Source organism: Lacerta agilis, chromosome 14 (genome assembly GCF_009819535.1).
Source record: "Lacerta agilis isolate rLacAgi1 chromosome 14, rLacAgi1.pri, whole genome shotgun sequence".
NCBI classification, from domain to species: Eukaryota; Metazoa; Chordata; class Lepidosauria; order Squamata; family Lacertidae; genus Lacerta; species Lacerta agilis.
The window spans coordinates 16,155,788-16,172,219 of NC_046325.1; positions in this window are offsets into that span (position 1 = coordinate 16,155,788).

Sequence of the window (16,432 nt, forward strand, 5' to 3'; positions counted from 1 at the left end):
ATCAACTAGAATTTTAGTTGATTAATCTACTAATTTAATCAATCTACTAATTTAATCAATTAAAGCCTGCAGTTTTGCTTTCCAGTTTTTTTTTTGTAGTTTCTCTACCGAAAGCAAGTCCAAAGTAAATCCTACGAATGACTCTCAACATAGCCCTGGAAGGGAAGTCATCAGTTGTCAGAACCAGTTACCCAGAAATCTTTGCTTCCGTCATGGCTGACATTCCACACATGCTGCCAGAAAGAATACGTAATTCTTCACAAATCTCTGTTCTAAATCTGGTTACTGAGCGACAGTGGGCAATTGCTCACAGGCCTGTGCCCCTGAGATGGTTGTAATGATACAGGAGTGGGATGAAACGGGGAATTGCCTAGCATGAATTTAACTCAGAAATATTGAGGTACCTAGGAGGCGAGGGTGCATTTGCTGTCAGGCAGGCATTATGGCTGAACTGGGGGGAATGTCTATGAGCAAACTACCCAGAATGCTGTGCATGACACTGACCATATGACCCACAAGTGTCTGCTGTCAAATTGGCTGTAATGAATGGCCGTGTGTTCTTTCACACAACATCCACCTGCATGTTGCCAGCATCCAACTGTACTTTTACATTTTCAATACACCTAATATTGGAATGCATGGCTTAAAAAAATGGAAGCCGTTACAAAGCATTGTCATGACTCCCTATCTGTTGAGTGCTCAGCTCCAGCCGAAGGGACACTCCCCACCACCACCACAGGACCTCAAAGTCCAAGATCCAGAAGTTGCTCAAACCCACAAGATCCCATGATCCACTTCCCTTCCCTAGAGTATACTGGTATTCACTTCTGAGCCTAAAGGATACATATCTTATACGAAACATCTCTCATCACACCAATGCCTGGCTACGGCAGGCAGCCCCTCAAATATAAGCCCCCAACGAAACCTTCTCCCCACTTCCTTTTCTCCCCCAGTGACGGGTCCTCATTCATCTGACGGGATCCAGGCAGCCTTGCTGTTTCCATGGTAACATTGCCATGGAAACTGCAGAGACCATTCTCTCCTCCCCCTTATCACCATCCTTCCTTCAAAACCACAACCCCCCCCCCCTTTTCCTGGGGCAATACCACCAGGAAGATTTAAAGAGCAGAGGGCTGGGAGCAAGCTCTGAAATGGCTGTTTAGCATAGCTCATCTTTTGCACCTTGTCCATGGTGTATGTGTGTGTAATTAAAAGGCATAGCTAAACTCTGTGCATGTTACCATGCCTTCCTCAATTCCTTGGTCTCTGTTAGCAAGCTAGCTCTCTCCTCCTTTCTTTTAAAGTGCCTCATTCTGTCATTTTACTGCATCATACCATCCTCTCCCTTCTTCATATACCCTCTCCTCTGTAGCCTCGGTCTTTACCCATCCTTCCTCACACGCACCCTACCAAGCATACTACCTGGAGTGCCCCCATGTACCTTCTGTTACAATCCCACCCACCACCCACCGCCGACTGTGAGATTTCACCACCATCAGACACCTGTGAGTGGGCATAGGCCTATCTAGACACATTGTCTGCTTCCCTGGAACCTGGTGGGGAAGGGGCTGCCATTTCTGTGTGGGTTTTTCACCTCCTGTGTTCACACACACACACACACACACACACACACACACACACCACTCGCCCTTTCATCCACACACATTAATTAGCTGCACCGACATCCCTCAGTATGCAGGCTCAGATATATATGTACATTTCCACTTAGTTGTGAAGTGCTGCACCTAACCAGCACTTCACACATAAACAAGCTCCTTTAATGTGCATTGTGCTTTGATCCATGCGTTTGCAATCCAGCCCATATTCACACATACATATATTTGTTCTGTCACACACACACACACACACACACACACACACACACACACACACACACACACACACAGGGAGAGAGACTTATGAGCCTATATGCCTGATACACATGTGTCCTTACTGGATCTCATGCAAATATAAAACTAATCCTTACACAAACCAACAAAACACTCAGAAAAACACATATTGATGCACAAAGGCACAGTCGTTATTTGCCCCACATGTGCATCACAAACTCGCACCCGACACCTGTTTTCTGCTGGATCTGTCCTCTTTTCGATCCAGGCAGAAGTGCAGTGCGGCAGCCTGGGATGGGGTGTGGGAGAGGATTGGTGAGAAAGGGAGCGTTGTGGTTAATTTGTGCTGGCTTTGCCAGCCGGTGAAATATCAGAAGAGTCAGCTTATATCATCTTCATTCAGTGTGTATGTAAGAGAGAGAGAGAGAGAGAGAGATGAAGGCAGGGCGAGAAAGAAGCAGGCGAGTAATTCTCATGTATAAATGTGATAGGAATATACATAATCCCACTCAGACAGATGCAATCAGAAGGGAAGATGTACGCACGCACACACAGAGTAACGCACTCAGAAGCTGCCACACTCAAGAAGGAGAAGGAAGAAGTAGTATAATGCACAGTCTATGACTTGATGCACACATACACACAAAGGCACTGTCACATGCCCAGAGCTGCAGCAGTAAAGCGCGAGCGCACACACACACACACACACACCTTACAGAAGCACACAGTTTTCAGCATACAACAGCAACACACAAAATCCTCCATGTCACACGCATACACAGGCTCGTAAACTACCAACGCAGACCAAAGAAGAGCTGCACCAAAAGAGTCAGAAGCATGTGTGCACTCATACACAAACTCAACTAAAGGGGCAAGAAAATACTGCTCTCACAAGCCAGCAGCATCACAAAACACGCATGCTGCAACAAACCGTATGCACGGCTAAACTCAGTTGCAAACACACACACACACACACACACACACCTTTCTACCACACCACCCTGAGAGCAATGCCATTTTTCATCTGAATTCCAGCACAACCCATTCCACCTGATACTCAAAGCAGGGTGCACTTGCCTGGGCCAGAGGGGGTGGTGAACAAACTACAGAGCACAACAGCTCTTTTACAGCATGGAATGCTTAACTCTCTCCCCACCCCCCTACCCCCCTTAAAAAACCCTATTGACAAATTTTAACAACAGATCTGTTTAGATTTCACAGATGTGGTACATGCGGTAAAATTCTGAGCCCAAAATGTCTATTTTCGAAACACACACACACATTCGCATAATCCTAAATCTTTGGGGGGAAGCCTGAAAGTCATAACTATATATAATATACATGCACATACTCTTTCAAAAGACGCTTCTTATTTTTTTATCCATCTCACTAGCACTTGCCAGCACCATCTTCTGGAGTCTCATTAGCTTCATCTGGAACACCCAGCCCAGGTAACTAAAATGTACAGCTTGCCACATAGCAAGTTGCATAAATCCACTGCTTACCTTGATCTGTTTTTAAAAATCCCATACAAAATACTTCCTTTGTTGATGCTGATTTTTTTAAAAAAAAAATTGCTGCAAGACGTCAGTGGCAAAATCTTTTCTTCTGTTTGTGAGGGGAGCACCTGAAATTCCAGGTGTTCTTCTCCACCTTCAGTAAGGAAATATTTAATTTTCCTTCATAGGAAAAAAAAACCCCACCTCAAAAAGTGGGTACTTTCTATTAAAAAATAGAATTCCACTCTGGGAAAGGCAACGCAATGGATGAATTAGATATGATGCTTGAGGAATTCCATTGGCTGGTTGGCAAGCAGGGAGCTGTTTTGATTGGCGGAGGAGATGAACTCGGTGGGTGACTACAGCCCCTCACCCAAACCTGTGCCCCTCCCTCCAAACTGCTTTCAAGTCCCAGAGGAGTGAAGAGGGTGAGTGGGAAGAGCTTTCATTAACAAAAAGAGTGAGCATCCAGCGCCAAGAAGGGGCAAAGCGAGTGGGATGCAGGAGCATGGGATTGGACAGGAAAGGCTGTCAATCAAAGACAGTACTTCATCCACTTCTCTCTTTCTGACTCTCTCTCTCTCTCTCTCTCGGTCTCTCCTTTTTGCTTTAGAAAAGGAGGGGCAAAGTTTGTGCAGTGCCTCCTAGTTGCTGTCCCGATCCATACACTAGACTCCAGGGCGCTTTGCTCAAGGAACCTAGGAGTCCTCCTGGCTGAGTGACAGACCTCGCTGCCCTGCACTTCCTAAAGTAACCCAGGCGTCGTACTCTGCTCCAGTAGGAGGAAGAGACTAAGCTATTCCCTGCTCATCATATTTTTGTACATGCAGGAATTATAGAGGGAGGACAGCAGGGCTGTCTCCCTTTCCTTTTGTGATCCCCACCCCCAAAGCTCCTGTTTTTAAGCAGGTACAAGAAGAGAGAGCAGGATGCATGGGCGTAGCCAGGATTGGGGGGGCAGGACTTTGTTTGGGGGGCAGAACCGATGTGATTGGTCACTTACTTATGTATTTCTATTGTTTTACTTGAGGGGGTGGCAGTTGCCCATGGGATGATATGGGAGAGCCAGGGCTGAGTTTTATCATAGTGTATGTCCCATGGACTGCAAAAAGATCAAACTTATCCATCCTTAAAGAAATCAGCCCTGAGTGCTCACTGGAAGGGCAGATCCTGAAGTTGAGGCTCCAGTACTTTGGCCACCTCATGAGAAGAGAAGACTCCCTGGAAAAGACCCTGATGTTGGGAAAGATGGAGGGCACAAGGAGAAGGGGACAACAGAGGATGAGATGGTTGGACAGTGTTCTCGAAGCGACTGGCATGAGTTTGGCCAAACTGTGGGAGGCGGTGGAGGATAGGGGTGCCTGGCGTGCTCTGGTCCATGGGGTCATGAAGAGTCGGACACGACTGAACGACTGAACAACAACAACATGCCCCACCCTGTCCTGCTCTTCCTCCTTATCTTCCAGAAGTTCTAGCTTTAAGAAGGATGCTGTGCTGGACCACACTGCTTGCCACAGGGTCAGGTGTGGGCTCTTTGCACAGCTGCCTACTTGCTAATGCAGAGGTGGGCAGCCCTTGCCTCTGCAGATGTTGCAGAACCACATCCCTGACCATGCTGGCTGGGGCTCATTGAATCACACCTTGAGGGCTATAGGCATGGGTGTCTGCAGAAATGTTTCCTGGGGTGGGGAGTAAAGTGCAGAAAGGGGGTGCCGGCTAATTTCCCACAAAAAATGGAGAGAGAAATATTGCCTGTACATTTTGCCTTATATCTCAGGTTCTCCAGATGCTAAACGAAAAATAACTCTCATATTTACATGAAAGTGGGGGATCTGGAGATTATTTATTGAATTTGTATACAACCCTTCATCCAAAGATCACGGAGTGGTTCACAACGTAAACATACAAAATGAAAACACTAATGAGTAACGAAACAAAAACTAAACTAAACAAACCCCTCTGCCCTCCCACAGACACATTTAAAAGGCCACAGAATATTCATCAGCTAAATGCCTGGTTGAATAGGAATGTTTTCACCTGGCGTCTAAAGATATGTAATGAAGGTGCCAGGCAAGTCTCCTTAGGGAGAGCATTCCACAAATGGGGAGCCACCACAGAAAAAGCCCCTTTCCTTGTTGCCACCCTCTGGAGCTCTCATGGAAGAGGCACCCAAAGAAGGGCCTCAGGTGATGATTGCAGGGTCTGGGGCAGTTCATACATGGAGAAGCGGTGGTCCTGAGCTGTTTAAGGCTTTATAGGTTTTATCCAAGAAGAGAGAGTAGATCCTTTGCCCCTCTGATAGATGCCCATGGCCACAGGCTTCCCACCACTCCGTTAGTATATAACCTACTCTAGATCTCAACATATCCAAGGCTGATTATACTTTTAAGCAATTAAATGTTTAATGTCTGCTCCACTTTCTCTGCCTTGGTTCTCTACATTTTAAAAATGCTCTAACCCTCTCCCAAGTCCAGAGTTCCACTTTAGGAAACAGGATGGTGGGGCAGACAGGCCTCTAGACTGATCCAGAAGGGCTCTTCGTATGCTTTTGTGTACAAAAGACTACAATTTTCAACATTGTTCAGTTACAATAAAACTTAACCAATTAGTACCAATGGTATGAAAACAATAACAGTATATAGACAACAATACCCAGCCATCAACACAGCTCAATGAACAGACTTTCTTCCAAAGACTTTCCTAAAAAGAAAGGTTTTCATTTGCCTTCAGAAGCAGAGAAGAGACTACAGGGTATATGAACTTCATTGGGAGGGAACGTGCAAGGTGCCACCACGGAAAAGACACTGTCTTGCATAATAATAATAATAATAATAATAATAATAATAATAATAATTTTTTATTTGTACCCTGCCCATCTGGCTGAGTTTCCCCAGCCACTCTGGGCATAACCACCTGCCTCACTTCAGAAGGCAGGGTAACATGGAGCAGGGCCTCCAACGATGGTCCATATACAGTACTTCATATGGGATACAAACTGTGAATCATTTCACAGACTGCTGCCTTATACTGAATCAAGACATTTGTCCATCTAGCTCAGAACTGTCTGCACTGAATGCTAGCGACTAGTTGTAGTTTGACAGGAGTCTCTCCCAGCCCTCCCTGGAGATGCTGGGGACTGAAGCTGGAGACCTTCTACATGCAAAGCAGTACCACTGAGCTACCACTCTTCCGTTGTTGTTGTTGTTGTTGTTGTTGTTGTTGTTGTTGTTGTTGCTGCTGCTGCTGCTGCTGCTGCTGCTGCTGCTGCTTGAATTTATATTCCGCCCTATACCTGGAGATCTCAGGGTGGAACACAGAATAAAATCAAAACATAAAACCACAAAATACATAACCAAAATAAAAACAACAACCCAATAAACCCCGCCCCAAAAAACCCCACATTTTAAAAGGGCATAGGATGTCCATCAAATCAAGCAAAGGCCTGGTTAAAAAGAAACGTTTTTGCTTGGCGCCTAAAGGTGTATAATGAAGGTGCCAGGTAAACTTCCCTGGGGAGGGCATTCCACAGAGGGGGAGCCACTGCAGAAAAGGCCTGTTCTTGTGTTGCCACCATTTGGACCTCTCGAGGAGGAGGCACACAAAGAAGGGCCTCAGAAGGTGATCTCAGGGTCCAGGTAGGTTCATATGGAAACAGGCAGTCCTTGATATATTGCAGTCCTGAGCCGTTTAAGGCTTTATAGGTCAAAACCAGCACTTTGAATTGGGCCCAGAAACTAATTGGTAGCCTGTGCAGTGGGACCAAGGTCACTGTGTTATGCTCAAACTATCTTGATTAGGTGAGCAACCTGGCTGCTGAATTCTTCAGTAGCTGAAGTTTCCGAACTGTCTTCAGAGGCAAGAAAGGCTTCCTTGGTGTGAGAGGCGGGGAGCCCTCAGTGTAAAAGGAACCCCTGGGGTGGCAGCCCAGAGGTTGGAGAACAACAACCATGGAAAATGCAACAAGAAGTTGAGAGTGGAAGAAAGATACTTTGTGATAAAGTTATTGCAACTACTTATCAAGAAGATTGCTACATTCTGGAGAAGAGGAAGCTACATCTGAAGGAAAGAACAGAAGGAAAAGAAGGAAAATTGAATGTGAAGGAAATAATAGAAGAAGGAGAACCTGGACTGGTGGAATGTTGGGGGGGGGAGACTGGTGGGGGATGGGAAAGGTAAAGGGAAGGGTGATGATGGACAGGAGAGGGGTGGGGTAAAGTATGAATTATTGAGGAATGAAAGGCTGACCACGGTACTCCGACACCAGAGGGAAAACGGACTATGAGAATGGAAGAAATATTTAGGTACTTGTTAAAATGTGTTGTTTTTTTATATATTTGAAATTGGAATCAGAAGAAATATAGGCCACAGCATAACAAAGTTAAGTGAAGAAAGGATAAAAGAGGTTGAGATGTGTAATTTGATGTTTTATTTCATAAAAATAAGATTTGAGATTTGAGATATGTTGATAAGAATAAGATTTAAGGTTTAAGATATATTGATTATAATTGTAAGATTAAGATTAGATGTAAGAAAGTAGATTTTACAATGTTACAAAGTTACTAAAGAAGATTAGAAATGAACGCAAAAGAGAGGATGTGAGGAAGTCCCAAGTTTAGGATTATAAAGAAGATAAGGATGAGGAATTAATTGTTTTGTTTGTGTGTATTTTGTGTAGTTTGTGTAGTGTTTGTATTTTGTGTATTTTTATTCTGAAAATCCAATAAATTCTTATAATAAAAAAAAGGAAATCATTCCAGATCAGCCTTCCCAAACATTGTGCCGTCCAGATGTTTTGGAGTCTAGTCTCCACCATCAAATTCCCCAACCATTGGTCATGCTGGTTGTATTGCAGTCCAAAACCTTCTGGGGAGCACCAGGTTGCAGAAAGCTGTTCTAGATCAAAGCGGAAAGAAGAAGATACAAGTAACTGAACAAGTACACATGCACACTTTATCATTTGTGTGAATGGCGGCTTACAGCAGCTCATGTTAGAGCTTTCCAAACTGTGTGTTACGACATGTTAGTGTGTCGGCTGCAGTGTTTTTGTCTTTTAATATTTTGCTGGAAGCTGCCCAGAGTGGCTGGGGAAACCCAGCCAGATGGGATATAAATTTAATAATAATAATAATAATAATAATAATAATAATAATAATAATAATAATGGTAGGTGTATCGTGTGAATGCTCCCCGCTAACCTCCGGTTTGCTAGTAAAACTGAATTACTGTGTTGCAAAATGATGCATGTCTAAAAAGTGTGTCACCAACATGAAAAGTTTGGAAAGCTCTGTGTTGCAGTTTATTTGGATATTGCTTTTTCGCTCAAAAGTTCCCACAGCGATGGAAAACTTGTTAACACAAAAGATTAAAAGGTACGATAGAAGTACAACACATACAATCACTCCATCTATCCATCAATATAATACAATACAAAACAGCAAAATGACAAAATACCCATCAATCACACTGGATATGTGTTAGGAACACCAATTAACCTTGCAACAAGAAACAGGAAAACCTTCCATCAAGGAGGCAGACTTCACCTTCCAGTACTGAAGCGTTAGACATTTTGCCAGCCTGAGTGCTTTTAGTTAAATTGCCCCTCTGCCAGGTTCCAAAAGACTTGTAATTCAACGTCAGATATCAATTCCTAATAAAGTTACGTAACTGTTATTAAAACTGGTTGAAAGTGGGGGGCTGTTCTGGGGCGGGAGGAGGAGCCAAATGACAATTGGTGTCTCAGCCAGGCCAACAGAGGGAGCCTCCGCCTCTCGCATTTCCTTCTTCAACAGTTAATGCCACCTGTGTACACACCAGACATTTAAAGCACATAACTTTCTCCCAAAGAATCCTGGGAGCTGCAGCTTTACCCACATGGCTACAATTCCCAGCGCCCTTAACCAACTACAGTTCCCAGAATTCTTTGAGGAGGGGGTGCTTTAAAGGTATGGTGTCTATGCAGTTGGACTATTGGTCAGCATCTGTAAAAGGGGGACAGTGGACTCCTACCTCCTGGCCTGTAAAATGGGGGAGAGTGTTTCTGTGAAGGCTGCAATACACTGTAGGCACACAAACCTGTGACTTCCCTGTCGATGATGGAGACTGTTTCATAGCATCTGCAGAGATCAAGGGAACAAATGATGGCTCTTAGGAACGACCTATGGTGTATCCCTGTTCCCTAGCTATTCCTCCGTGTCCCCATCTGCTCCTTCTACATGTGTGTTCTCTTTCTCTCTCACACTCACTTTCTAAGTCTTCACGCCAACTCCGTGACTGGCATAAATATCTCTTGGCTCCCTCCATTTCCCGGTTGGCAACAGATCAGCATTTCTGCCAATTGATGTTGGCTTCTTTGGGTAATTAGGGAAATCTGGCAGGAGGGCACAGAAGCTCCCTAGTGCTAGAATCAAAACATTGCAGAACATTTGGGGTGTGGTGGGCTGTCAACCAGTGTCAACCAATGCTTACTTGTATGAGTCGTAATTAAATGGCAGTGCCGGGGCTTAAGTATGCCGGGGAAACCCCTGCCCCTAAATCGCAGGTGCATGCAGGCTGCTGGGTGCGATACTCATTGCGAAGGGAAAATGCAGTCTGTGCATGCTCAGAGACTACCTTCTCTTCATTATTGCTACACAATTAGTTCTGGGACCGAGCACTGAGGGTAGCTGCAAGTGGCAATTGAAGCAGAAGAAACTGAGATTCAGTGATGGGAAAACTTCACCAGTTGAATTTCTGCAGCCATTAAAAGTACAAGTGCACTGCTTGGGGGGGAAACATGGTGGCATTCCTAATCGGGGAGAGGAACCTGTGACATAGAACTGTGCCCACATTGACACCATATTAAGTTGACAAAACTAGGATACTACATTAAACAACCAGGTATTTCCCCAAAGATTTCTGGGAGCTGCAGTTGGTTAAGCGTGCCGAGTTGCTAGGAGACCCTCCTATTGCCCTCAAGGGGCTACAGTTCCCAGAGTTCTCTGGGAAAAGGCATTGGTTGTTAAACCACTCTGGGAACTGCAGCTCTGTGAGGGGAACAGGGGTAACCTGACAACTTTCAGCGCCCTTAACAAACTGCAACTCCCATAAGTCTTTGCCGGAAGCCATTACTATGTATGGTATCATAGGGATTTAACTGTATGGCGTGAACGTGGCCTGTGAAAGCTATCAACCTCTGCATTTTCAATTGGTGCCAAAAAACAAGAACCAATTGGGCCACTGATTCCTACACACTTAATTTTCCTGTAGCGATGCATCTCATATGACACACCATATGGCATTCATAGGCATGCAAACCATTATCCGGATTTGATTAGGACTCTAGTAAGCTGGCTGGTTAGTGCTACTGGGTTAGAAATCTGATTCTGGTTGTTCCAGGTAGAGGGGATGAATTGAATTCTGAAGTCTTACGTTGAGATGTACATTTTGAAAGCATTGCTAATAACTCCTGCCAAAAGAAAGGGATTTCTCACTAAAACAAAGACAATCTCAGGTTTTAAGCACCTGTGCTCAGGTGCACGTAGACTGACTCAAGTAGGGGAATCTGGCAAAATGTTTTGCAGGCGTCTGCAGCAGAAGTGTCCTACAATAGCCAGACGCGTGCTGCCCAAAATGGCAAGTTACAACAAGCCTAGAGGCATGGCGACAAGCTGGGGGCCGGTAACAGCTATTTGGTACTTATTTGTACTTGTCTCCCCTCCCCATCTCAGGCTGTTTACACACAGTAGTGCAAAAATGTTTTCTACAGTGGAATTATTCATGCTCATCGTCAACAGGCTGCTTTCAACCTAGATTTATTCTAGGTCCTGCCATCCACAAGGCTGGGTGTGGTTTGTTGTTGTTGTTCAGTCGTTCAGTCGTGTCCGACTCCTCGTGACCCCATGGACCAGAGCACGCCAGGCACCCCTTTCCTCCACTGCCTCCTGCAGTTTGGCCAAACTCATGCTAGTCGCTTCGGGAACACTGTCCAACCATCTCATCCTCTGTCGTCCCCTTCTCCCTGTGCCCTCCATCTTTCCCAACATCAGGGTCTTTTCCAGGGAGTCTTCTCTTCTCATGAGGTGGCCAAAGTACTGGAGCCTCAACTTCAGGATCTGTCCTTCCAGTGAGCACTCAGGGCAGATTTCTTTAAGGATGGATAAGTTTGATCTTTTTGCAGTCCATGGGACTCTCAAGAGTCTCCTCCAGCACCATAATCCACACATGCACAATGATGTTGTGGGTGTGGTTACTTGATACTTATTTGAAAAACTTCCCCTTTATAAAGTTATCCACGCCTTTTCCTCCCTGCACATACCCCAGGTGAATGAAGAAGGAGGCGGTGACTGATATTGGTAGACGTCCACCCACAACATCATTGTGCATTTGTGGACACACACACCCCTATTGTTGGGACCGCCAACATCTGTTTTCTTGGTATATATCTAGAATGTTTGGAATGGGAAAGCCATAGAATTTGGGAGAGGTGACACATCCTATCCAGCTGTGTGTGTATATAAGGAAGGAACAAAAGAAGCAGTTTTAGGGACAGGCAGAAAAGAGGCAGAGTGTGAGCTGAAGTCTCTTAAAGTATCTTGGGGTACAGGATGCTTCTGCCTGGAGATATTATATGAGCTGCACATCTACAAACTGGTAGGAGTGTGCATATTGCTTTTTTCTGTTTGTGCCTTGCATTGTATATAAATAAATGTAAATATGTAAATAAAGCCAATATTCGAAAGATACATATTACAAAGGCATAGTGCTGGCTGGAATGGATAGGAGGTGTAGTCCAAAACATCTGGAAGACATGAGGTTGGAGAAGGCTGCAGTAAGCCAGATGAACCATGGTTTACTGTGCAGAGTTCTATTGCATGTGCCGGAATGGTCTTGCTTCACTTCTCCCCTAGCAAGAGCAGGAGCAAAAAAATGATGAGCCTTGGTTTACTGTGGCCTCTGAACCAGTGCTTATGGTTTGTTTCTCTCAAACAAACCAGGATCAATCAGGAATCCAAGAACAAACTTTGGCTTCAGACTATATTTATTGGAAGGAGAAAAAGTACTGAGCACTGGTTTTGTACTTCCAAGGACGCTGCACTTCCACTAAGTTTCCAGCTTCCTGGGTTGTCCAAATGTAGTCATTCGCTCCTCTAAAGGAAAAGCCAACCGCAGATAGCTGTGTGTTACTCCTGAAGCTTCATACCAGTTGTGACAGTGGGAAGTAGCAGAGCGCGGAGAAAGGACTTCACATGGTCACCATTCTGGTAGGTGGCTGAGACTTAGCCAATAAAGATAAGTGATTTGACATCCTGGTACCAGCTTGGCATAGGGATGATGCCTGCCTAGAGGGCAAAATGGCATCTGATGCTCACAGATGTTGCCGGCTCCTTGCCTTGAGCTGCTGTGCGATTCCCCACCCCAACCCTGTTACCAGACTGTGCATAAGGAGGGGTGTACATACCGGGTATATGTGCTGGAAAGCATTGTCTCTCCTAGCTACAGATAGCCCCCAACATATAAGTTTTGTCCAGAGAACTTCCCCTAACGCTCCCCCGCTTGCAAAACTGCCTTTTGGAATGGCAGCTACAATCGGCTGCTTGCACTGAGAGACTCTGTGCCCCCGGGGGGGCCTGGGTAACCTTTGAAAATACACTGCGTTGATCTCTTCTTGATCAGCTCCAGGCTGAAGGGCAGCTGCAACATTTCAGGTCAAGGGCTCACAGAGTGAATCCACTGAGGTGCCAGGGTAGGAAAGGCTGCAGCCTAGTCGCCATGCCTGCCCTTCTCCCTTGGACCCTCAAATATGACATGTAAGCAACACCCACTGCCCCCCCCAATCTTCCAACCCGAGGCTTTCTCCCTGCTCTTCCTAGGCTGCCTCTCTGCCAACCCTGGACTGCAGCCATCTCTCTGAGACAGGAAAGGCCCCAGATCGCATTTCATGACACTCTTCCTGCATATAAACAGCCGCCCCCAGCCCAGAGGCAGCCACATGGCATTGCCAGGCGAGGGATCCCTGCTTTTCGTAAGTTCCACATTGGATTCCTCACTCCCACCCTGAGCTTATCCGGCCTGGAGGAGGGGGGCTGGGTATTGGCAATTTTGCTCAATTAGCTGATGTTTCCCAGTGTGTGGAATATCATCCAGTTTCCATGGTGATGGGAGTGCCACGGTAACCAACAGGGCCTCTTTTCTTGTTCGCTACCTACTTCTCCCCATGCCATGCTGGCATGAGGAGTTGCACAAGGACAGGAGTGGGAAGAGACCCCAGGAACAGGGCTGGGCCTAGCTCGTTTGCCTCCACAGGGGAAATCAATTTCCCCCCCTTTCTCCCCTTTCATCTCAAGAAATTTCAGCACACGTCTTCAGATCCTGTAGCGAGAAGTAAATTAGGCAGGTCTTAGCAGGAAGTGCCATTGAAAGGACAATTTTCTTGCCATCATGGGCACGTGGGCGTTTGACACCTAGGTAACGCCTGCCCTGGATTTAGTGCCAGTTCTTTCTCCATTTCCTCTTTCTCTACCACCACCTCCTCCTCCTTTTAGCAGCCCTCTGGAGGCCCAAGAAGCCAATCTTTTCTCTGGTTATGTTCACACAATATTTTACCCTGAGGAAACGTTTTTGTGTCGCTTCAATGACAGACACTACAAGTATGCTAAAATGCTTAAGGAGACGGGCATAATCCCATCCAGTCAATTACTGAACCATTTTGGTTAGGCCTGCCAACTCCCTTGATTCTGTTTCTCAACATTTCTGTGTCAATAGCCACATGGAAGCATGCCCTGAGGTGAAAAAGAAGAGGTCTGGTTCTCAGGACTTGGTGGCTGAGCATACAGTACAGTAGTTCCCTAAACTTATGCTGTCTGGTAGGGGATCCATATTGCAACAGTAGGTAATGCTACTACATGCAAATAAACAAGGCCTTCTCAGTTGCCACCCCAGAACTGTGGGATGTCCTTCCACCAGCCGTGAGCTTGGCTCCTTTCCTTCTGGTGTTCCACAGGCATGGACACTTTCATGTTGCTAGTCTGTGTCCGTTGTCACTGTTGTTTTTCTGTCCATTTTTGTGTTTTCATTGTTCTTTGCTTTATTTGGGTTGGTTTTCATAGCTTTTAATGTTGTTTTGATTTACCCTTCTGTAATGAGTACCAAAGGGTGCTCATTAACGGCTCCTCTTCATCCTGGAGAGAAGTGACTAGTGGGGTGCCACAGGGTTCTGTCTTGGGCCCAGTCTTATTCAACATCTTCATCAATCACTTGGATGATGGGCTAGAGGGCATCCTGATCAAGTTTGCAGATGACACCAAATTGGGAGGGGTGGCTAATACCCCAGAGGACAGGATCACACTTCAAAATGACCTTAACACATTAGAGAACTAAGCCAAAGCAAACAAGATGAATTTTAACAGGAAGAAATGTAAAGTGCTACGCTTGGGCAAAAAAAATGAAAGGCACAAATACAGGATGGGTGACACCTGGCTTGAGAGCAGTACATGTGAAAAGGATCTAGGAGTCTTGGTAGACCATAAACTTGACATGAGTCAACAGTGTGATGCAGCAGCTAAAAAAGCCAATGCAATTCTGGGCTGCATAAATAGGAGTATAGCATCTAGATCCAGGGAAGTAATAGTACCACTGTATTCCGCTCTGGTCAGACCTCACCTGGAATACTGTGTCCAGTTCTAGGCACCACAGTTCAAGAAGGATACTGACAAGCTGGAACGTGTCCAGAGGAGGGCAACCAAAATGGTCAAAGGCCTGGAAACGATGCCTCATTTTCCAACTCATATTGAAATACTGCCCCTGAAAGATTCACAAAATGTTTAGAGGTATGCGTACCCCTGCATCCCTCCAGAAAAAAAGGACTCTTGATCTGTACACCTTAATCTGGTACTTGAAGCTGACCTCACAATCCTCTTTTGTGCATGGTAAGGAATGGCAGCATGTAACATCAGCCCCCATAACTGGTAGGTTTCTGGACTCGTGTGATCTTCCTCTTGCTGTCCTTTAGCTTCAGATCTAGATCTGGGTACAACCAATTATTGTTCTGTCCTGACTCTTCCAAGCCAGCCTCTGGGTGCTTCCAGACAACCTGCTTTATTGAGCATTTATTCTGATTTGTTTTCAGGGTCCAGGGAGATGAGACAATAGTGGCTAATTAATAAGTTTTCATTCTGATTTGTTTTCGAGGTTCAATGTTATCGCACGCGCTTTCCAGTGCATTTGCCCCTCACATTCCTTATTGCAAAAAGACTGATATTTTGGAGAAGCGGATTTGTTGCACAAGCCCTTCCAATCAACTATAAATGTGCAACCTGAATTTGCTGGTCTGTGAATGAATCCCACTCAGAAATAGTGACCGTCTGAAAGTTTCCTCTGTCTCGTATTCTCATTCTCCCACCCATACCTGATTGCCTGCCCATCTCTTATACTTGCTTCAAGGAAGCGGCTTTAAAAAACAGACAAAAAACAAACAAACAACTGCTCTAGGAAACCTGGGAGCGCTGAGCAGTAAGCATGCCCACGGTGCTATCTTGAATGTTATGCCCCCCCTCCACTAGCATTGGGAAGGTTAGGGCCCAGGAGATGCATATTCGAGATAAAATTTACTACTGCTACAGTCTTCTACCTGCAGTGCCTTTACCCCGCCTCATAATTAGGACACTCTTGCTGCAAACTCATGAAAATAACTCCTGCCACACCTGAACTGCTAGATCAAAGGAAGGCAGCTGGCAAGTTGGGCTCCTTTGCGAGTTAATTATACTGTGAGAGAGAGAGAGAGAGAGAGTGTGTGTGTGTGTGTGTGTGTGTGAGAGAGAGAGAGAGAGAGAGAGAGAGAGAGAGAGAGAGAGAGAGAGAGATGTGCTAAATCTGGTTGCCAGATAGCTAGACACCAAAGGTAATGCACTTTCCCCTGCCTATTAACATGGCTAAAGCCTTTAAGGGCTACTGATACAATGCTTTTCTGCAATTTGCTGGGAGCCAAATTAAAATGGTGGTTCAGTAGAAGCACTTCATATGGCACTATATTATATGGCAGTGCCCATCCCGGTGGCCAATATCCATCTATAAGGTTTACTAAGAATAATAGATTTGGAAGGGACTCTG